General features: G+C 34.8%; 1 long non-coding RNA gene across 1 annotated transcript in view; it reads right to left on the bottom strand.

Annotated features, from left to right (window-relative positions):
* The window catches only part of LOC105092215 (uncharacterized), a 447,960-nt gene that overhangs the window by 336,919 nt on the left and 87,473 nt on the right, over positions 1-23,568 (bottom strand). The gene's annotated exons all lie outside the window — the stretch shown is intronic.

Here is a 23,568-nt window from a genome sequence, read left to right as displayed (position 1 = left end):
TTGTAGGTTACAGAGAAAGGGGCTCAGTAAAGTGACAAAGAAACAAGGACAACAGGAGTCAAAAGGACGAGACGGGGATCCAGCTCTGCCACTTACCAGCTGTGTGGCTTTGGAAAAGTTACTGCAACTCAACTGTATCGATGGGTAATAGGCATTTTCTTTTACAATATCCAAAGGTTTTTTCCCTTTAGTCTTGCACATAACATGGTAGCAGAGCCTTCAGGAAGTCAGTCTAAAATATAATTGTGTGTTGTGATAAATAGCAATTTTGTAATACTGTTTTCCTTTGCTTCTGAAAGCTCATCTTTAGGGCTCTGCTTGCTTTTTAATTGTATGTGTCTGTTAAAGTGAGGGAAGTGTGTTTTGCTTTTGAAAATAAAGATCCTCAGTTTTTTTTTTCCAAAGCTATTCAGCAGTTTAAAAACCTATTTAAATATTCACTAAGCAAGATAAGAAGAATCAAATGCTCATGGTACTTTATGAAGGTACAGTAGTCCCCCCTTATCTGTAGTTTCATTTTCCACAGTTTCAGTTACGAGCAGTCAACCATGGTCCAAAAATATTACATGGAAAATTCCAGAAATAAACAATTTGTGAGTTTAAAATTGCACACTGTTCTCAGTAGAGTGATAACAGATGCTGTCTGTTTCCATCTTGCCCGGAATGTGAACCATCCCTTTGTCCAGCATATCCTACCTGTTAGTCACTTAGTAGGTATCTCAGTTATCAGATCTCCTGTGGTGGTACTGCTGCACTTGGGTTCACGTAACACTTACTTTACTCAATGATTGCCCTAAATCGCAGGAGGAGTGAGGCTAACAATTAGAATATGCCGAAGATAGGCTGTAAACTGCTTCCTTTAAATGAAAAGATGAAAGTTCTGGAATTAATAAGAACAGAAAACAAGCATATTCTGAGGTCCCTAAGATCTACATTAAGAACAGATTCTCTATACATGGAATTGTGAAGAAGGAAGAAGAAATTCATGCTACTTCTGCCGTTGCACCTCAAACTGCAAAGTTATGACTGCAGTGTGTGGTAAGTGCTTAGTTAAGGTGGAAAAGGCATTAAATTTGTACAAGATATTTTTAGAGAGAGACCACATTCACATAACTTTTTCACAGTGTATTGTTGTCATCGTTCTATTTTCTTATAGTTACTAATCTCTCACTGTGCTTAATTCATAAATTAAACTTCATCATAGTTATGTATATATAGGAAAAACACACATATACATATTTATTCATGGCTTCAGGCATTCCTTGGGCATCTTGGAACATATCCCCCAGATAAGGCGGTACTACTGTACTTTTGAATCAAGCTCACAGAATCACAGCTGATTCATAGCCAATCTTGCATTGTTTAGATTTTAGACTCTAAAATGCTGAAAACATTGACAGCATGGCAAAGTATTATCATTTCTAGTGGAAAATTTGGGTTATTTTTCTATAAAACACATAATATGAACACCTTGGTTTACTGCTACCTTAAAATGAAATCCTCATGTGTAATAATTTCGTAAGACTTAAAAGAGCTGAAGTTATACAGTTCATTTTCTTAAACTACTATAGTTATGAAGTGAAATCTATGGTGAAACTTGACTATGATTTGATTTAAAGTATCAATGATTTTGCCAGTCCCAGATTAAGGTAATTTTTTAAAGACAGTAATTCAATTATTTGTAGATTATTTTTGTTACATTTTAAAAGATAAGATGTTTGGTAGTTGATATTAATACTTCTTTTTATTGTACTCTAGAAATAGAAATACAACTGTTCCTTCAAATAACACATTTTATACCCACTGAGAGTAAGGTTATATGTTGTATTTAAGTAAAATTTACAAGCAATTAATAACACTGTTCTTAAAAATGAAAGTAATAATTATGATTGCTAGATGTTATATTCAAGTCCTTTTGATAGAGGGAACAATAAAATGTCAATTGTAAGATTTTGATACATATTCTTTTAATATTGAAGTAAAGGGAACAAAAATACAAATGTCAAGAATACTCCAAATTTTCAGATAAGGTTTAAAAGTGACCAAATCTGCTTGTAAAAAGCCCTTATTAATATTTGTCTTGTACAATGATATGCCTAAGGGGACAGGGCACTCTGACATACAAAAGTTATTCTAGGAATATTTGCATTCAGAGTTTTACTCGTTTTGTTCATTCATTATGCTATATTGAATGCTTATATTCCTCGTGCAGGAGAGGTTAAGGGGATAGAGTTACAAAAGGTTTGAATTAACAGTAATCTGGGGGCTAAAGTTGGGACAAAAAGTTACTTGGGACATTAGGAAGAATCATTGCCATAAATGAATTATCTCTGATCTGCGTATCAAGTTCAGTTTCTGTGATGAAACAAATGGTTTTTCAACCTTGCCACGTTCTTCTTCCTTCTTATTTCCTTTCAGCTCCAAGAATGTATTTGATTTGTGAAAAATCTAGTGGCAAAGACATTTATACAAAATTGTCTGTAGTATCTTAGTTGCTAAAAGGTCTGATAGGAACCGTTTCATAGAGAAAGAAACAATCTTCAACGAATGTTGTTTTTGCTCCCCTCTCCAACGTCTTTGGACTGTGTAAAATATTCAAAAAAAGCAAAAAAAAAAAAAAAAAAACCCACCAAAAAACCCAAAAAACTATACATGGTAAATACCACAATATACTTTATATTTCATTTCAACTTAAATCTGTAGTCTGATATGTGGATTTTCTTCTATCCCATGTTACCTCTTAGACATAAAATATTGTCATATACAGATTAGGAACAGAGAATATTGGGCTCTTGTCCTAGAACTATTATTTGTACATACACATACACAGCTAAGTAGAAATTTTAAATAGATAATGTAGTCTCTTCTGGGGCTCAAGTAATTTAAAAAAATCAATTTATTAAAAAAAAAATGAGTGCCTATCCTTTACAAGATCCTGTAATTTAGTTAATGAAATATGATGACCTTAAAAGGAAAGCATTTTTCCCCCACAAAGGACGAATCTATCCAAGAAGACTGGACATGAATACAGTAATTAAAAATAATACGATAGTTAAAACATACAAAGCACATAATATGTAATTGAATTGATAATTACTCTGAGCCCAATAAACAGTCCCAGATTCCTGAGTATTTCCATTAGGTCTGAATGTTCAACCCTGTTTAGAGATGAAAACTAAGTGCCTCAGTCACACTCCCACTTACAGTAGTCAAAACAAGAGATCCTCTCCTTAGCTCAGCTTACTCCATCCTCAATGTGTCTCTTCTGGTCTGAACTCAATCTCTCAGAAAGAAAAGGGAAAGTCTTTCTCTTAAAATCCCAAACCCTTACCACTTTGTCCTTTTGAACTCTAAATCCATAATCAGTGAGCTTTTTAAAATTCTTAGTCTCTTCTCTGATTGTTTCTTTCACATCTGTGTTTTTATTGAAACTGAGCTGTCCCCTGAGGAAACTGCTTCTCTTCAAATGGAATCAGAGCTGTTTTTCTTTTCCTCTTGCCTATCATGTTCCTCAGGGCCAGGAGGGGAAGGGGACATCCTCCTTGCTCTATGTTGACAGTTTCCAAACATAACAACCTCTTCCTTCTGCCGACTCCTTGCTCATCTGAAGCATGTGCTCAGGTTACACCACCCACTCCTGTACCCTCATTGCTCTACCCACCAATCTCTTGTCCAGCCCTCCATTCATTCAGTGTTAGCTCTGCTTTCAAGTGTCTTCAGAACAATTACTTTCTGTTCTTACCAAAATCTCTAATCCACTACTTTCTTATTATTCACCAGTTCTCACCCGTCTTCACTTTCTGCATTGTCTGGTAGAGATGTTATAATCCATGGTAATATGATAATAACAATAGTTAATATTTACTGAATAATTTCTGAGTGCCAGGCACACGATTCAAAGTGTTCTACATGTTTTGCATTTAATTCACCACAACCTGATGAGATAAAGTCTACTATTATTCCCAAGGAAACCCAAGTTCAATCATTTAAATCACTTATTATTATTATTACTACTACTACTACTACTACTACTACTACTACTACTACTACTACTACTACTACTACTACTATACTACTACTACTACTACTACTATACTACTACTACTACTACTACTATACTACTACTACTACTACTACTACTACTACTACTACTACTACTACTATACTACTACTATACTACTACTACTACTACTACTACTACTACTACTACTACTACTACTACTACTTTGCTAATTCCTCAATTCCCTTATCTGCTTCCTTCTTGCCATTGTTCTAACCTGCACAGCCCTGACACTGGAGGAAACCCAGCCATGTCTTCTCCCTGTGGCACCCAGACAGGTGAACATTGCTCGAGTAAACAACACAACTATTCAGACTGATTTTACTTTCCATTAAATCATGTTCTCTAGTGGGCACTCAGGACTGCTGTCCAGCTTATTATGTTTTTCTTCAGGGTTAACTTCCCCCTCTTCAAGACAACTATTTCATCTCTCGCACTCGCCTCCCCAAACTTCTCTCTCTTTCTGTTGACTTCACTTCAAACATCATTTAGAATAGGTCATCCAGAAAGGAAACTTCCTTATTTTCATACACAGAAATCTGTGAACATATGCGCCTTGAAGCTTTTTGACTTCCCTCCACTGTATTTCTAATAAAGTATATGGAGAAATTCCAGCAAAATTCTTCCCAGAATTCCCTCTAATCCCACTAGTCAGGAATGGGTTTCATGGCCACCTTAGCTCCAAGGGAGTCTGGAAAATTAGGTAACAAGATTTCTGTGTTCGTTTAGATAAATCATAATTTATAACCTTCTTTATTTTTGCTTAAACGAGAGTTAAACTCTTAATTAAAGACAAATGAAATCATTTTACTAACCAGGGGCTATTAGTGAAGTTTTGATATTTTAATATTAACAGAGAAAAATTATAAAATTCCACATGGCTTAATATTATGCATGGGGTTATAAAAGTTACACTGATTTGGTATCAGAAGACCTGGGTTTGGTCTTCATTCTAATTGTGACTATGTGATCTTGATTACATCAGTAAACTTCTGACTTTCTCATTTGTTACATGAGGCTGACAGTACCTATCTTGGACTCTTCTCAGAAATGTTGCAAGAATAAAAATGAGATAATGTATGTAGAAGTCACTTTCGAACACTGAAGTGTCATATGGATAGGCTTGTATTACATGAATCTTAACTTTCATTGTATTGATGAGAAATACAAGCATTGTAAATAAGCCAAAACAAGTGTCTTTGTAGCACACTCATTCCCTGAGCACCATCCCTGGTATGGCTCTTGAGCCTGAATTTTCTCTGAAATAAGAAGCTATATTTTAATTTGTTCTTTGAAAACGCTGAGTGTCATTGCTACTGCCTGTCTGTGTCTTTGCCTTCCTCTACACAGTTCAAGTGGAAAGAAAATTAGAAAAAGAGTACAGGCAGGGACTTTCAGCATTCCATTTATTTCTCTTTTTTTATGGGAAGAAAGGGTCTTAAATTTTCAAAAATGACCAATTCTGAGATTACAGAGTAAAAGGAGAGCTCCAAGATTATTCTTGATACAAGCAAAAAGCCAGAGAAGGAAAGACACAGAATTGAAAAGAAAAATAATGCAGGCTGTACCCTGTGTCTGCCATGATGAATGGAAGTGATGTTTGGGAGCCATGGCTTAGTAGGAGTCACTTTATGAGGTCACATGGGCAAGAAGTCCAGATCTTTCACACAACCACATCCCTAACTTCTTTTGATACTTTTGAGCAAACAACTCTCTGCTTGAGCAGATGCCTACTTATACTGTATTGTCTGTGCACGTGCAGAACATTTTTCTATTACAAAAGAGTTGCTAGGATATTTTAAAAAGGTCACTTTCTTGGTAGGGGTTGAGAGGTGGAGATGGAAGGGCTCTCAGTCATCACTGGAAACCTAGACAAGTAGGCAGAGAAAGTAGGTCGAGAACGGATGGCTTGATTGTTTACAGGGTTCAGAGCATTCAATGGGAACTTAGCGGGAGGTCTAACAGGAGACTCTGAAACACATCCTGTCTGCTGCAAGATGTTGGAAACTGCTGATTGAAAGCAAATGGGTTCCAGGGGCGATGGTTCCTGCCACTTGATCACAAGTGAGACTAGATCCAGATGCTGAAGAAAAGAGGTAAATAAACAATATTTCATCTAAAGAAAGAATCAGTCTTATCTTAGCTAATGACTATGCTTCAGACAAATTCTACAGATCTAAGACACACAGACAAAAATGAGTTCCAGGGCCCAGTCCCTTAACTCTCCAAGACAAGCATGAGAAGTTATTGATGTATCATTACTAGAAGGTTATATTTCTACTTTAGAGACAGATGGCTATCGTACAGGTAAATCTCTCTCCCACTGATGACACTCTAACCTATTTACAGTTTTTTGTCAAGCCACAGATACCAGCTGGTATCCTGACCACTCAGACATATTTGCTCATATCCACATCTAGTATTTTATGTCACTCATTGAAATGACTCCCCCCCTTTACCATCCCATTCTTCCTACCCATGAGAATGAGTCCCATGACTGAGTCATACTGGTGAACAGTGTATACTGGAGAACCCATTTGCCTTTTTTGCATGTTGCCAGTATCTAAGCATTACCAATCATGATCTTAAAAAGTTCTATGAAGACAGGGATGAGGCCTGTTTTGTTTGCCATATTATTCCCACTTGCAACATATTAGATGTTCAATAAATGACTGAATGAACGAATCAGGCTGACAGCAGACACAGTACATTTCTGAATACCTTCTCACCAGACATACTGATAATAAGTGGTGGATTCAATAGCATTTGTATGTTACCTACATCAGAAACATTCTTGGTTAAGTAGGCTTGAATGGCCTCAACCTGAGAACATAACTGATAAGTAAAGCATTGTTTCTGTGAAGAATGTATTCTTAACAATTGGTCTGCAAATGAACTTTTGGAACACAAATTATCTGTCCACTGGGGATGCCTGTCCTTAAATTTATTTATTGAGTAATTTTTTCCCAATCTCAAATTTTTTGCCTCATAGGATGTGTCTTAACATGCTACTTTGAGCTTTTTTTCTTTTCTTTTGTTCCTTTTTCCCTTTAAAAATGAATTCTCTGAAGGTCTTGGCCACATGTCAATGCTGTATTCACAAGGATTAAGGATCAGCAGGGCTGCTGTGCAGCGATTCAGAAATTGAGTACATCCTGTGGATTGGCAGCACATAGCCTGCTATTGTGCGGGAGGCACCGGTGTTCCAGTAAAGGCATGTTAAATTTAGCAGCTGTCTTGTATTTGTCACTGGGGATGGGGTGGAGGCGGTTGGCTGAAATCTAGATCCATTTGGGAGTTTTACTTGAAAGTTTACTTTAAAAGATTCATCTAAAGGGGAACTTGTTTCATATAGTCTTATTTTCTGTAAATTGTAACAGCTTTGTGATGTTGCATGTACAGCACACCTGGATTCTTTATGGTTAACGTCGCCTTTGTTGTAAGGATTCTTTTTAATTCCACATAAACTCACAGGCCACTCAAAAGAAAATCTATGGAGGCCATCATTCTGGTTATTTTTATTCATAATCTAAGTCTGTTTGTAAAACAGAAATAAATCATTTTGGAAGAAAGTGGAAGAGGTCAACAAAGGAATTAACAGTGAATCATTTGTTTTGATGACATGCAGGGGGTGGTTCTTTTTCTAATAAACCTCCATGCAGGTGGGTAGTGACAGCTAAACTCCTTTATTTTATATTCCCTCCTTATCCCATCTACAGTCTAATTACGCTAACTACGATGGAATCAAAGACATTTCACAATGGAAGGAGTCTTGGGAATCATTTATCTAGATTAATCCCTTATTTTACAACAAAGAAAAACTGAGGTGCAAAGGAAGGATGAAACAATTAGAACAAAACAGTGATGGTACAAATGGGAACAGGACTTAATAAAACAGTGATGGTGTAAATGAGAATTTGACTTCCAGTCTAGGGCTTATTTTACTGCTTTTCAATAATTTCCCATCACACACTGTAATATAAAGCCCCTTCTTTACACTCAGGTCTGAGAGTATAATCTCTATATTCTTGAAACCTGCAGATAGATGCACAGGGAGTATTTCAAGAACCAGTCCTTATAGTCCCTGCCAAGATTCCCAAAGGGATAGTAAAAGATGTAAACCCATAGCGTCATCCTTTGTGTCCAACCTCTGGGCATTCAACCCTGTGTACAGAGCGAGGAGACAAGTGCCAAGGTAAAGAGGCAAGTACAAACTCCTAACCCTAGCAAACAACTCAAATATTAAACCTGCATTCTATTCTGTGTACAACATAGTGAAAAGGTACTTACGAAACATAACAATTTAGAAACATCTGCTTTAGTCTAAATCTCAGGTCTTTTAATAGTGGTGAGCTGGCCTTTACAGGAGGACTACAATGAGAATGACTTTTGCCTTCAGGTGTGCAGAGGAATGAACAGGTAAAATTGGTGGTGGTGGAAACAGCTAATACCCTCCACACACTTAAATATCACAGATCTACTTTATCTCCTAACAAAAAACATTCAAAATCATATGCTCCTGTTTTAAAACACATCTATTCCTAAAGAACTATTTCCAAAGACTGAAAACCTCTCTTTAGGGTAAATTTTTTGTCACATAATCTACCTTCAATGAGACAAATACTCAGTATTCAAAGAAATCCAATAAGCAAGTGCTAACTACAATGCCCTGGGGATCCAAAGATGAATAAGGCACATCCCTGTCCTTACGAGACACATAATTTTCCTGTCCCATCTGTGGTATCTGTAGTATTATTCACTTTATGTTTTTCTTTAAATCCAAATAATTTTTAACTTAGCTTTATCTTAAGTAATAATGCCTGCAAAGCTATGGGTTTCAAGTGCATCTTTACTTTTTCTATCCTACATTAAAATACACACACAATTATTACCATAAAATAGAAGACCATTAATGCCTCATCTAGAATCACTCATATAGCACCAGTATTATACAAATAATGTTTAGTTAAACATACATTTCTTCTATCCTATAATACCACTGAAAGAAACACAACTGACAGAGTAACATGATTTAGGGGAGCAAAACAAAACATTACTATGTCAATTATACAAATCAAATGTAAGATGTAAATTCAGAAACTACAAAATGAAAAAAACATATTTTAGAATTAGTGAAATAGGGTGACAGAAGAGTGCATGGACCAGATATAATAATACCACAAATGAGAGAATGGATTATTTTGAAATATTTTGAAAGCTACCATTTCAATTTTCAGGAGAAGTAAAAAGAAGAAAGAGTAATTTTGAAATGGGAAGTATGTAGTGCAGAGAAATCCTAGTTGATACCTTACCCTGGGGACTTTGAAGAGGCAAGAGAGCAGACAGAGAGTACTGGGTACAGATAAGTGTGTTTCAGAATGTTGGGAAGGTGAAAAGGAAGTTTTATCCAAGACCTTGTAGGCCTGAATTCAAGAGCCAGTGATGAAAGTCATTCACTGTGATGCCGCTGACATCAGTCCAGTAGAACTGCTGAAGTTTGTCCTATAATTTATTAAGCCAGGGATCTGGTGGGTTCCAACTAAATTTTCAGCAAAGGGAGAAGAAATATCTTTTTTCTTGCTCTTAAAATGGATTTTTAGGGTTTTTTGCTGTTTATTTCATTTTTTTTTTCTACTGGTTAAAATATTTGTGTCAATGGCATCAAAGTCAGGTATGGCAGTTAGGTCTGAATATGGTCCCAGATTATGAAATATCTGAAGAAAAATGGTCTAGAGATCATCCATTGTCCTTAAGATTTTATACCTAACTCAGACGCTTGTCTAAATAACCATATCACCCATCTAATAATAAGTCTCTTGTTGTTTTGGTTTGGACTTGCTCTTCCATTTTAAGGTTTTTCCATTTGAAAAGTAATTTAGATGGTAAAAAACAGAAAAAAAAAACCAACGTGTTTTTCTATACACTGAAAATGTTAAGTAGTCTTTAAGCTAGAAGATGTTAGAAAAATCAAGCACTTTAAGATTTACTTTTGGAGTGAAAATTGAACACATCTAAATAAAACAGAAATGAAAGAGCAGATTCTTATTTTTGTCTTAAACTTAAGCCAAGCCATTATTATAACTTCCAAAGTCCACTAAACTTATTTAAAGCTCTAATTTATTTTGCAGAATTTCAATATGAATCATCTTTACTTCCATTTAGGAAAATACTTAGCAATCATTTTGAAAGGAAACGCAGAAATTCATTAACCATGTGTGTCGTGATGTTGAAGTATATAACATCCTTCTGACTTTCAAAGCTGAATGGCTTACCTATCATTCACGTTACTCTGTCCAGAAATGTGTATGTGATTCCAGTAGTACATGATTCTTGATGACATTTAAAAACATTTGCTCATTTGACTTCCGTCTTGCCACAGGTGGCAGCAGCTGATTGTTGTTTGCTAACTTGGGCTACCCTTCCATCACTACAAAGCATGTTAAGCCAGCAAGAGTAGGACTTGACTTCTTGGTAACAAGAAGATAATCCAAGATATACAATATTTAGACTCTCAAAGCTTAAATATGAAATACTAAGTGAAATGTAATCAATTTGAAATCTTATAAAAATAATTTAGAATAATCTTAAAGTCAATATAACAATCTATATAGGAAGGAAATCATTTAAGAGAAGGTTATTTAATGATGACTTTTGAAACCAAATTTTTTTTTTCTCTGATGCATAAGGTTAAAGTCCTTGGATTATAAAACAGATCATTAAAAGAATATTTGGGTTTCAACTATGTATGTATTAAATATGAAAAATCAAGACTAAAGAGTTGCTATTTTTTAGTTTGGTTAGTGGCAAAGTTTGCCTTTTTGTTGTTGTTTTTAGTCTTTGGTCAACTTGGACTTCATCTACATAATACATCAGAATTAAATCATCTTGACTATCTTAATCTTAGTAAAATGACATTGATTTTGTACATTTCAGAGTCAGAAGAAGACCTCTCCCACAGACTCCCTAATGTATTTATGTCCACTGATGCATTTTTTTTAGTTTGTGATCTGTTTCCCTCTTCCTCACTTGTGGTATGGAATAATGAATTGTATCTCTGATATGCATTTATAATATTGTGGCTGATTTTCACTCATATGCAAAAAGCAATATAAATGGAGCTAAATATGGCTGGAAAGCAATATGATGTTGAAAGCAAGTAGTCAAAAGAATTTGTATGCAAGGCTGTTTCATTTATCCCCATCAATTTTCAGTGCAAATACGAATATGCAATCCAGTTAGCTCTACTATGAATATTCATGCTGGGTTGTCTGCATTTAGAATCGAAAGAACTATAAGCATATTTTCACATAATGCTGCACTAACATATGTTTGTTTATATAATTTTGTTTTTCTTTGAATAAAAATAAATAAGTGAATACATTACAAGACTGGCAAGCTGGGAAGAGTAATGGGGCCTTAGCAGAGGGCCTATAGTTCTCAAACCTAGTTGATGGTCAGAATCATCCTCAAAACCATTAAAATTAAGAAATCCCACTTGTACGCACTGGGGAAGAACTACAGGACAATAGTGACTTCTCTTTTCTGCTCCAGCCATCTCTTCCCAGTATGGACAAGATAGCTTCCAAACCCTGATAAGGTACATAAGGCTCCCTTTTCTCCCAGTAAACTGATTCAGGTTGTCAGAATCTCACCATTCAGCCTTGTTGCATTTACCTTGACTGTTAAGTCACAGTGTCAGAGTAGTGTTGTCCCAACAAGCTGTACACAGAGAGCAGGTAAAGAGATGAGCATGCAGTAATGAAGAATGCTGGTGTCTGGCAGACTTACAGTGCTAATGTACGAGCACTCTGTGTTTCTTGTATTTGAAGAAATAAGGTATGCTTTTGCTTTCTATAACCTAAACACATTTCAATTCCATCTAAGAAATCCCTTAATTTAGCTTTAATAATATGTTCCAAATTGCTAAGATAAAATAACTGTCTGGGGTATTCATCAGAAAATAATTCAGATGAAGTATCAGGACATTTGGAAATCAGAGAACAGCTGGCATAAAGTGATTCGACTTAATGGGAGAATATATTTCCTGTCTCACAGTCTTTCCCCTGTTTCTTTTTTACTTGCATTTTTGTTCTGGGCTTTCTCTTTCACCACCTCCAGTTTATTCATATGAATTACCAAAAAACAGTCAAAACACAAAAGGACCCACACTATCTGATTTTAAGATAAGTGATGAAGCTATAGTAATCAAGATAGCGTGGTATTGGTGAAAGGCTAGACATACTGATCAATGGAACTGAAGACAGCATCCAGAAATAAGCACCACCCCCCCCCCCCACACACATAATGATCAACTGATTTTCAATAAAGATGACAAGGTACAGGGGAGAGAGTAGTCTTTTCAGAATGATGCTTGAACAATTGGCTGTCTATAGGCAAAAAAAGGTAATTTGAAATATATCATAAACCTACAGTAATAAAATAAAACTAGAATGAAACATAAAAAAATTTGAGACACTGGGGTAAGCAAAGATTTCTTAAATAGAGAACAAAAATCATGAACTGCCGAATTCTTTTGGTAAAATTTAACTACACCAAATTAGAAAGAAAAAACCCCTTCTCTTTGAAATATCCTGTTAAGAAAGTAAAAAGCTACACATATACTGAGATAAAATACTTGCAAAACATGTTTGATAAAATACTTGTATTTAGTATATACAAAATTTTTTTTAACTCAGAAAAAAATCCCAATTTAAAGAAGAGCTTAAAGATTTGAAGAGTCACTTTACCAAAGATGAGATTTATATTTCATATAAATATGAAAATATGCCCAATATCACTAATCATTAAGGAAATGCAAATTGAAACCAAAATGTACTACATACCTACTGGAATGAGGTAAAATTAAAAAAAGAAAAACAGACAATCCTAATGCTGGATTGCTAAAGGTGAGGAGGGACTGGAGCTCTCGTATGTCGCTAGTAGGAATGCAAAGTGGTCCAGGCACTTGGGAAAGCAGTCTGGTAGCTTTTTTATAAATTTAAACATACATTTACCAGATAATCCTGCAATAACACTCACATCTTTTTTTTGAAAGGGGGAAGAAAACATATGTCTACACAAACACCTGTGTTGCATGTTTATTACATCTTTTTTCAGATATCTAAAACTGGAAATAACCTGTGTCCATCAAATGAGGAACAGCTGAACAAACTGTTACATATATGTATAATGGAATATTACTCAGATAATAAAAAGAACAAACACTGTACCCAGTAATACAATTAAATCTGCAAAGCATCATGTTAAGTGAAAGAAATTAGACTCAAAAACTCTCATATTTTATTTATGCAACATCTGAAAAAAGTAAAAGTATAGTGGCTAAAATCAGATCAGTAGTTTCCAGGAGGTGAAGTTAGAAGCAGAAGATTGACAACGAAGGGTCATGAGAGGATTTTTTTTGAGGTGATGGAAATATTCTATATTTGATTGTTGTGGTGGTTGTTATTACATACATTCACCAGAACTAACTGGATCACATTAAAAAAGGTGAATTTTAGTAAATTTGAATGTATGTAAATTTAATCTCAGTAAAACTGACTACAAAAATAAAAACAGTGACCCAGAGAAGAAAAAAAAAAGTTTGAATCATTGTGGAACTAAATTCGTAATAGATACAATTTTAAATTTCTCTCTGTTACCAATGCATTCAAACAGACAACCAATAAAAATATAAAGCTGCAGCCTGGTTGGGAATTGGAGGTGATTCCAGTGTAGCAATATTGCACAAGATCTAGTCTAATCTTGAACAAAACCTCTTCTGGAGGACTGTGATGAGAATAGATTGGTTGGCTTGCATTCTAGAATAATTCATGGGTAGCTATGAAACTTAACTCCTGTTCTTGCAGCTCACCCAGTCATATATGCAATTTATTTCACTCATCTCCTGGCTATTCCATATTAAAATGAAACACAGAGGAGTAATAAGGAGGGCAGGGAATTTGAGTACACATTTTTGATGTTACATACTTGTTGTATAAGTTGGAGATAAGTTCCTTACCATTTCTAAGTCTAGATATTTCTCAACTATAAAATTAAGGTAAGTAGAATAATGCATGTGGAAGCATTTTGCAAACCACACAGCCCTATTCAAATACTATTAGTGTTAGTAGTCCAAAAGCTGCCCTTATGGAGTCCTGGAATCATTCTACTATATTCCACATTAGTGACAATCAGATTATTGTGTCAGTTTTCAAAAGTTTTTAAGATGATGAAAAGAATCTGGTGAATAATAAAAATGAGTCAAGCGATGAACAAGGGGCACTGTGAAGAAAGGTTAAAGTGGTGGGAGAGAGTTAATCTGAAAGAAAACAATAATTGGCATTGGTTCCATCATTGTTTTTCACACAAAGAATGGAGGTAAGCTGTTAGTTATCACCAGAGTCTTAAACAAAATGGAACAGACACACATTGACAAATTACAGAAAATATAATAAAGTTCAAGTAAACAAAAACTTCTTAAATATAATGGCAATTACATACTGGAATTGCCTTCAAGAGGAAGCTTTATTTTCCTGGAAACCATCAGCAAAATGATTTCAAATTCATATACCTTGTGAGTGGGTAGGCCAGGTCAGTTGGTGAGCTGTCTGCTTTGACAGTGAGCGCAAATATGTTTATTTACTAAGGGTAATTACGCAGAGCTCTCTGAGAGTTCACGCCTGGCCCCATTTTCAAGGTTATTTCTCCTTGTCTGGTCTGTGGACTACTCCAATTAGAATCATTACTTTCTTGTTAACAATAGCAGATTTCTGGATGCTACCACACCAGCAATACTTAGATGCTCTGAGAGGCAGACACAAAGTCAAAATTTAATAAGTACCTAAAGTGATTTTAATGCACAATAAGCATTGAGTTATTTTAAAAACATAACCTAACAATCTGAGTCACTGCTCTATTCCTATAAAATTATGTTAAACTTTCATGGTAATTCTCAGATGTCACCTGAGTTTTCTAGCTCCTACCTAGTTTCGTGAGCCTCCATCATACTTTAATTGGTAGGTAATATTTTCATACCTTTATGAGCAACTAATAAGTTTTACTTATTTACCATTTGGTTCTGTAATTGTCCAGTTGTAAGGGAGCAAAGAAGCAATCTCTTCCTCCACTCCACCAGCTGACACACATACTCTTTTCTATACATATATCTGGATGGCTTTTCTAAAGCAAGTGGGGAGAAAAATATTTAATAACTGCTTAAAAAATTATTAAAAACACTACATATTTTCCTTAAGTAAGTCTATAGCTGGGCACAGGGGATTTTTATGGCAGTGAAAATATTCTGTACGGTACCATAATGAAGGATACACAGCATCATACATTTGTTAAAACCCACAGAATGTACTACACTAAGAGTGAACCCTAACATAAACTATGAGCTTTACTTGATAATACTGTATTAATACTTATCAATTGTAAAAAATGCACAGCACTAATCAAGATGCTAGGAATAAGAGAAACTGAGTGGGGAGAGAGGATTTTGTGTGTGTGTGTGTGTGTGTGTGTGTGTGTGTGTGTGTGTGCGCGCAGTATGCCTGTGTCCTCCTCTCTCTTACAGATCCAAGAAGAGTTGTTGGTTTTTTTCAGTCTGTTCAATTTTTTCCTCGTTGCTAGGATGGAGTGGCAACTTCCAAACTCCTTACATTTGGAGCTAAAACTCAGAAGTCTGAGTTGCATATTTTTGCCAATGTAATTATAAGACCCGAAGTTGCAAAAATAATTGAAATTAAAAACTGGCAGTCCTATGAGTTTATGACAAACAAGAATGACTCTTATTTTTAGATTAAATATACTATATTGCTTAAAAATTTTCTCTGAATTAATAATTTAATTTCTTAATTAATTTTTCTTTTATATTGAGATGCCAAGAATCAACAATTAGGTTGAAATAAGTATCTCAGGCTTAAATGAATTTGTATTTCTAGAAGAGGTAAAACATTAAGCCAAAAGGAATGAGACCATCCTCTTCTCTGACTCAGTCTTATAAAGAAAATAAAACTTGGTAAGTTCTTACTTCTGATTTAATATATCTGGGGAAAGTAGACCAATGAAGATGCTGGTCGGTGGAAGACAATGACAGAAACGCTGAGCTCTGCTGACAGACCAGTGCTGCTGTTGCTACATTCTGTCTGTCTGACTGGTGCCCTGAAATTCATTGTTTAGTATTTAGGCTTAGGCTTTTGCAGAAAGTTTCCCCCAATTTTTTGGTTAAGTTAGTTTTTTCTCTATCATATTCTATTCTTATACCCACCCACAGTGTCTGCTTCTGTGCCAGTCTCCTTCAAATCCCTGCCCTCGTGAAGCTTATTTTCTGGTGGGGGAAGACTAGCATAAAATAGAATTAAAATGTAGAGGAAATATAGAATACATAATACAGTCAAATGGCAGTAAGCACAATGGCATGAAAGCCAAGGAAAAGGGATAGGCAGTATGTATGAGGTAGTATTCAATTTTGAAATGGGACAAGTAATACCTCATTTAAATGTGACGTTAGAAAAAATGACCTGAAAGTTGTGAGGAAGCAAACCCTGTGGATCTATGTTGGGAGAATATACCAGACTGAGGAAAGATCAAATGCACAGACCTTGAGACTATAGTATGATGGGGATGTTCCAGAAAGAGCTGGAGGAGAGCCAGCCAAGGGCAGAGCGGTAGGACTGAAGTAAGAGAGGTAATAGGGGAGATTTAGTGAGGGGGCAGGCAGTTTGCATCAGATTTTACCAACAGGTAAGGATAATTAACAAAACTGAAAACATTAGAAATGAAGGAAAATAAATATGTTATTTATTGCACATTCCCAGATAAAAGAAATTTTGTGAGCACATCTTCTTTCCCTACTAGATCTTGAGTATAGGTACTTAGCCCTACACATCTTTAATTCCTATAACAATGGGGTAATTACTTGCAAAGAGTAAGCACTGTGAAAATTCTGTTGAATAAATGAACACTTAATTGGAGCAACTGAGTGAATGAAATGTAAATAAATAAATACACAAAGAAACTGTCTTAAGCAGAGTGGGAACCTGTTGGCTTTCTTGGTTGAGAATCCCAAAATCTGAGTTAGCTTTGACACTACAAGAGCACCAGGACCTAATTTCTCTTCCTCTCCTATCAGCTCTGCTCTGTTTCCTGTGTTAACTTCATTCTCAGGTGTCACGTAGTGGAATGACACTGGGCATAGCTCCAGCATATGCACTTTTCGATACAAAACTATAGAAAAAAACTGAAAAAGAGAGAAAGATTGAGACTGAGGGTAAAAACTGATTTTCTCTTTCATCAATTAAGTCTTGGGTATGGTTCCTATTGGCCCAAATTGGGTGAACTAGTCACTACAGCCAAGGAGAAGGGATATGATAATTGACTAGCTGGGCAATCAGAGCCCACTTCTAGAGCTAATAGTTGCCTAAGAAAATTCAATTCATACTTTATGATAAGAAAGAATAGACTATTAACAGTAAAAGAGCAAGTGTTCACTTAAAAGAGGGATGTGTATTCTCGTCAATCTGTAGGTCTCAAATTTATCTCCTGTGCAAGGCTAGATACTGTGAAATCACTGAGGACATGCTGGTCTTCCAAACTAATTCTAACTTGAACTCTACTCATATGTCAGCATGTTCCAGTGGTTAACAGAAAGTTATTATTATCTATCATTAATGACATAACATGCATAAAGATAAGAGTTTGAAATAATACATAAAATCCTTTTCTCCAATTTCAGGAAAAAGTAAATAATAAAGAATCTAGTTGTTGAGACTCGACTATATTCCCATCTCCTTTGCATTCATCCACCCATTTTATGTCATTAGTTTTTGGACTTCCATGTGATATTTAATTAAACTCTTGATTTATTATTAAGATCTAGTGAGGACAGAATATGACCTATGCATTAGTTTTCCATTGTTGCAAAAGAATTACCCCAAGACTTAGTGGCTTAAATAACAAGCAATTATCTCACAGTATCTGTCTGTAAAGAGTCTGAATTTGGCTTTGCTGGGTGTCTGTGGCCCACTCCAGGTTTTCTCATGGTTCAGGGTTTTCACGGGGCTGCAATCTCCAAGGTATCAGGTGGAGCCACAGTCATTGGTCACTTAAAGCCTCAACTGTGGGAAGATTTGCACCCAAACTTATCCCCAGGGCAGTTGGCAGACCTAAGGTCATCACTGATTGACCACACAGATCAATTTCTTGACAAGTGGGCCTTTCCACAGAGTAGCTGGCAATGTGGTAGATGGCTTCCCCGAGGATGAGGGCTCTGTGAGAAAGTGAGCAAGAGACAATGTCCAAGACAGAATCCAGTCTTTGCAATTTAATATTGGAAGTGACACCCTATGGTTTCTTCACTATTCTACCTGTGAGAAGAGTCACTAGGTCCAATCTGTACTTTTGAAAAAGGGATTATATAAGGACATGGACGCCAGGAGGCAGGAATCATTGGAAGCCAGTTTAAGACTGCCTACCACAATCTGGACATCTCATTTATCTCAAGCAATGAACAGAAGAAGGTCCCCAATAAATACTTGTAAACTGGCAAGTGCTTCTTTAAAATTAATGATATCTCCATAGAGAAATAAAATCTTTTGCCAGAGTTCAACCTAACAATCTAATTTTAGAAAAAATCATACTTATCTTCAGAAGGTTTTTGTATTATTTAGTATATTGATGACATCAAAATATTTTGACATGCCTTCAGAGACTTAAATGTAATTTTGATGCATGATGAGCAAAATTAGGTGATAGTTTAATTAAGATTATGTTAATAAGTTTTTCCTTCCTAATACTCTGATTTGAAATGCTTTAGTATATTTGTTCTTAGTTTTATTTTAGCCTTAAATTTTCTAACATTTGTAAAGCTTATACAAATATCACTAGCATTTACTTTGAGATTTTCTAGAATTCCTGTAAAATAGACTTTGATTTTTTATTTACATTAGAACTATAATCTGTAGAAAAAAATGACCCAGTGTTTACAAAATTAGAACTAGTTCATGGGTATATTTTCAAACCATGAATTTTTCAATTTGCTAATAAAAAAGGTCACAAGACAGAAATATACCTATTTCTTCCAGTTTGTTTTCCTGTCTCAACAATCACTTTCTAAGCATAATGACTGAGAAGAAAGAACACAAGAAGTTGATAAATCCTGATTTTAATACCTATTAAATGTGATGTTGGGCAATAACTCTGAGTCCCTACACGCAAATCAGTAACAGACACAGCTCACATAGCTGTAAAGCCTGGATGATGGGAGGCATATGAAATGACTTGTAAATTGCCAAGTGATATAGAAATGGAATTTATTCCTCTTAGGTAACTGAAAAGACACAAAAACATAGATGAAAAATGTTCTTGATACTTGCTTTAATAAATTAGGATTTCTGGGTTGTAATAATTCCTATTTTTACCATCTATTGAATGCTTTCTCTGGAGCAGCTTTTGTGACAGAGAATATGAAGATGAAAAACACACAAACTTTTCCTTCATATAACTGAAAGTTTATGGATAAAAATTGTAGTACAACTAGACATTTAATAAAATTGAGGAAAGTTTCAAAGGTCTAATATCAGATTGTCTTATTAAGTCTTAAATTAATACTTATAACTAAATCTTGTCATAAGCAAATATAAACTCTTCCCAAATCAATTCTGAGGGTAATGACTAGAGAAAGAATACTTTTAAATTTCATCATTCTGCAGGTTTCATTTCTGGATGTAATAATGTTTTTCAGAGGCAGCAGTAATTTTACTTGGAAATCCTTGTGAATTTTTTGTAGATGTGTTATTTATGCAAGTAAATCTAGAAACTTAGAATGTTGATATTTTAAGACTTAATAATGAATTAAGAAAATTGTTTCTTCCCAAATGTGATAAAAAATGACAGTGTTTTGTCATTCATTAAACACTTAACTTCTGCAGTTGTTTGGGTGGATGTTTCCTCAAACAGAAAATAACTCAACCATTTACTTAAATTATAATAATGTATCAACTGTAACAGTTTATTTTCATATCAACCTATATTAATCAGCTTTGGCTGGGTAACAAACAACCCAGTAAATCAAAGTGGTTTACATAAACAAGTATCTATTTCTTTCTCATGTTGTATGAAGCCTGTAATTTGTCTGTTGCCTCTGCTATAGGTCTATGGATTTAACTGAAGGTTTTCCCCCTTAACATTTTATTCTGAGATCCAGTCTAAAGGAATAGCTTCTATCTGGGATATTCTATTCTTGTGGCAGAAGCAAAAGCACAAGATAGACCAAGCAGAACTAGTCTGTTTCCATTAAAGCTTTTGTTCATTCATGGTATGCTGTCATATCCACTCAAAAGCCATTAATCAAAGTAAGTCACACAGGCAAGCCTGATACCACTGGGCAGGAAAGAAACAATACATTTTCACAAAATCAAAATCTAAAACAAAATCCTACGTGTAGATACAGTAGAACTTATGTCCTCATTTTAAAGATGTACAAATTCAAATACACAGTTTAAGGGTCAGTGTGGCTTAGTAGTTGAGAACATGAGATGTGAGTCAGATCTGAAGCTGATTCCTGGCTCTGCCACTTACTAGTTGTGTGATCTTTGGCAATGACCTCTTTATCTGTAAAACAGGGTGGTAATAACCAATATTTCAGGATTGTTATTAATATTTAATTAGATAAAATACATGAAGAACCCAGCACAGTATCTAGAACATAGCAATCACCTCCTAAATGCCACCTTTACTTTCATTGAAATAAACTTCCTAAGTCACTGGTGAGTGAGTGAGAGGAGCTGTAATGAAACTCAGAATTAGTGCTTTCATTTTGTGTTATTTTATACCATATTCTTTTTTTTAAGTAAATTATTTTAAAATAAATATCATATGACAGATTTTCTCTTTTACTAACTGGTAGATCTTTTATTAGTGTTTTAATCAACTCCCTTAGACTCGCATTTAGCACATGAAATATTTTCCTTTTTGAATTTAAACACTGAATACATTTGCTCTTTATTTGACCTTCATTAAGCAAATGTGGTTTTTTTTTAAAAAAAAGGGTATTTTTAAATAACCTAGTCATGTTTCTCCAAACAATAATTTTTTAATATACATTATATAAATCTATTACCTGGTATTAAATTACTCCTTTTTTATGTAACAGTGGATAAAAATACTGTTACACGGGAATCCAAAGGCACAAGGTCTAAACAAAGCTATAATTAATATAAAATCCAACAATTTGTTAGAAGAACTAGTATGAATAATGTTTACTAAGATTAAAAGCACAATCATGTTATAAAATTATTTTGGAAATAGATTTTCTTTCTCATTTATGATGGATATCCAAAATGCCAAAGGAATCAAGTAAAGAATAACCTAATGCAGGAATTTTTATTTTTCAGTTAAATGGAACTAAAGCACCAACATGATAATATCTCATCATTTTCTTTCCCTGCATTCTCAATGTCAAAATGTTAGTATTGGCATAAACAATTAAAGTTGAGATAGACTTTGGACGACTTGCTACAGAGAACTGAAAGAAAATAGAAAGCATCACTTGGCTTCATGTGGGACAATAGATAACCAAACAAGGCATTTAAAAATAGAAAACCAAACATCAAACAAACAAAAGCCCAGATGATATTTAAAAAAGAAAACAAAACGGCTAAATCTGTTGTTTCTGACCAGAAAAGCTGATACTATAGTTAAGATGATCAAAAATGTTTTTCCAGCCCACTTGCTTAGATCACTGGCTCCTTATGCACTGTGTGACACAAATATATATATTTATAAATCCTCTAACATCTGAAAATCCAACCACTGTCAGAACAACCAGTTGCTGAAATTAGAAATTCTAAAGCAACTATATAAAGAGCCATCCTCAGCATCACTTCAGTTGTATGAGAAGTAGAAATATATGGCAAACAGCATTTAATGAAAAAAAGTCATATAGATTATTGTATGCTTTAAGAGAACAGGGAACCAAGTTGGTTGGGTTGTATCTTCTCTTAGGCCCCTTGAAACATGAAAATACAGTGAGTCTGTGAATAATGACAGAATTGATTTAGTTGTATATAGGTAGTACTGCTAAGCATTTTGGATTATGGGAAGTAATATTTACCAGAAGAGCTGAGAACAGAAGTACTTGTGCTGCCAGAATCATAGAGAATTCATAAACTGGTATCTCTTGTATAAGGTAATTAAATTTGGTACAAGCAGTTGCTACAGAAAATATCATGAAAGAATAGAAATAAAGACTCAAGGTCTTAACCTATCTTTTGATTGAAGTCTAAGAACTAGGTCTGTGCCATTCCTTATTACCAAATGTAGCTCATGAAAATAGGAAGTCAAACATCAAAGTTGGTTGGCAATCAGGAGTAAAACCATACAACTCAATTAATGTATCCAATACTTTATGAAAAAGATGTGTCAATTTCAAGGAAAATCAAGCGCAAGGACCATAAGCCTCATTTTCAGGAAACTTAGAGGAGGAAATAAGAATATTTCTTTGAACTGCTCCTCCACAGCACCATTCTTTATATTCTATCCTAAAAGTGTAAATTCTTATGTTAATTTGGTAGGATTATGGATTAAATAATGTTTCTTTACTATTATTGCAATGTTAAATTTCACAATTAATAAAACTACTGGTTTCCAGATGGACAGTCTTCCTTAGTAAGACCTGGAGCCTGCTTATCTTCTTCAGTGCCTAAAACAGTACCTATCTGTTCAAATTCCTTACTTGAAATTTTTTCTCTTTTAGAAAAAAACTTGTCCTTCTATGTCATAAAAGAAATAGAATCCATCATATTAACAGTTATCAACTGACCACCCTTGTAATTTATAAATGTACCTACAATATTCCTAAAATGTTTACCTCTTTTTGTCCAGCTTCTAATGAAAGGGTGTCCCATTTTTCCAAAGCCAACCCACATGCTTGTGTTTTGAATCCATCTCTTCTCCTATCTTTACAAATGTTCATGCTGTCTCATATTGTTTTATCAATTATTCCTTCATTCTCTCTTCAATCTCTTCATTTTCCCTTCCTATCACTCTTGTCCCTCAGATTATGAGCATGAACTACGTAACAAACAAGTAAGTCAAAATCAAACTCAGCCAACCAAATGGAATCCTTTCTAATGACCTCTCAACTGCAAAACCCACTAGATTTTTTGTTGTTGTTGTTGCCTTTAACTTACTGCACATTTTGGCTTTTTGGACATTCTCTACTCCCTTGTCTTTTTTATACAACTCTCCTTGTTTTCTTCACAACTTCTGGCAATTCCTATTTATTTATTCTAAGATTTTGCTGTCTCTATCCATAATGAAAATTAGTTTCCTTGGGCTCTATCCTTAGCCTACTGTAATTCTCATCTACACATTCACTGTGAGTGAACCTATATCTGTATATTGTTTTTAATCAATGCATTTATGTTTTCCCACAGGTGCCTAAAAACAGAGGGTTAAGATCGTGAATTTGGAAGTCAGATAGACAACGAATTAAGCTCTACTTCTTC

Source organism: Camelus dromedarius, chromosome 11 (assembly GCF_036321535.1).
Source record: "Camelus dromedarius isolate mCamDro1 chromosome 11, mCamDro1.pat, whole genome shotgun sequence".
In the NCBI taxonomy this organism is placed as follows: Eukaryota; Metazoa; Chordata; class Mammalia; order Artiodactyla; family Camelidae; genus Camelus; species Camelus dromedarius.
The sequence above is the reverse complement of the archived record's forward strand: the minus strand, read 5'-3'. Positions and strand labels throughout refer to the sequence as shown.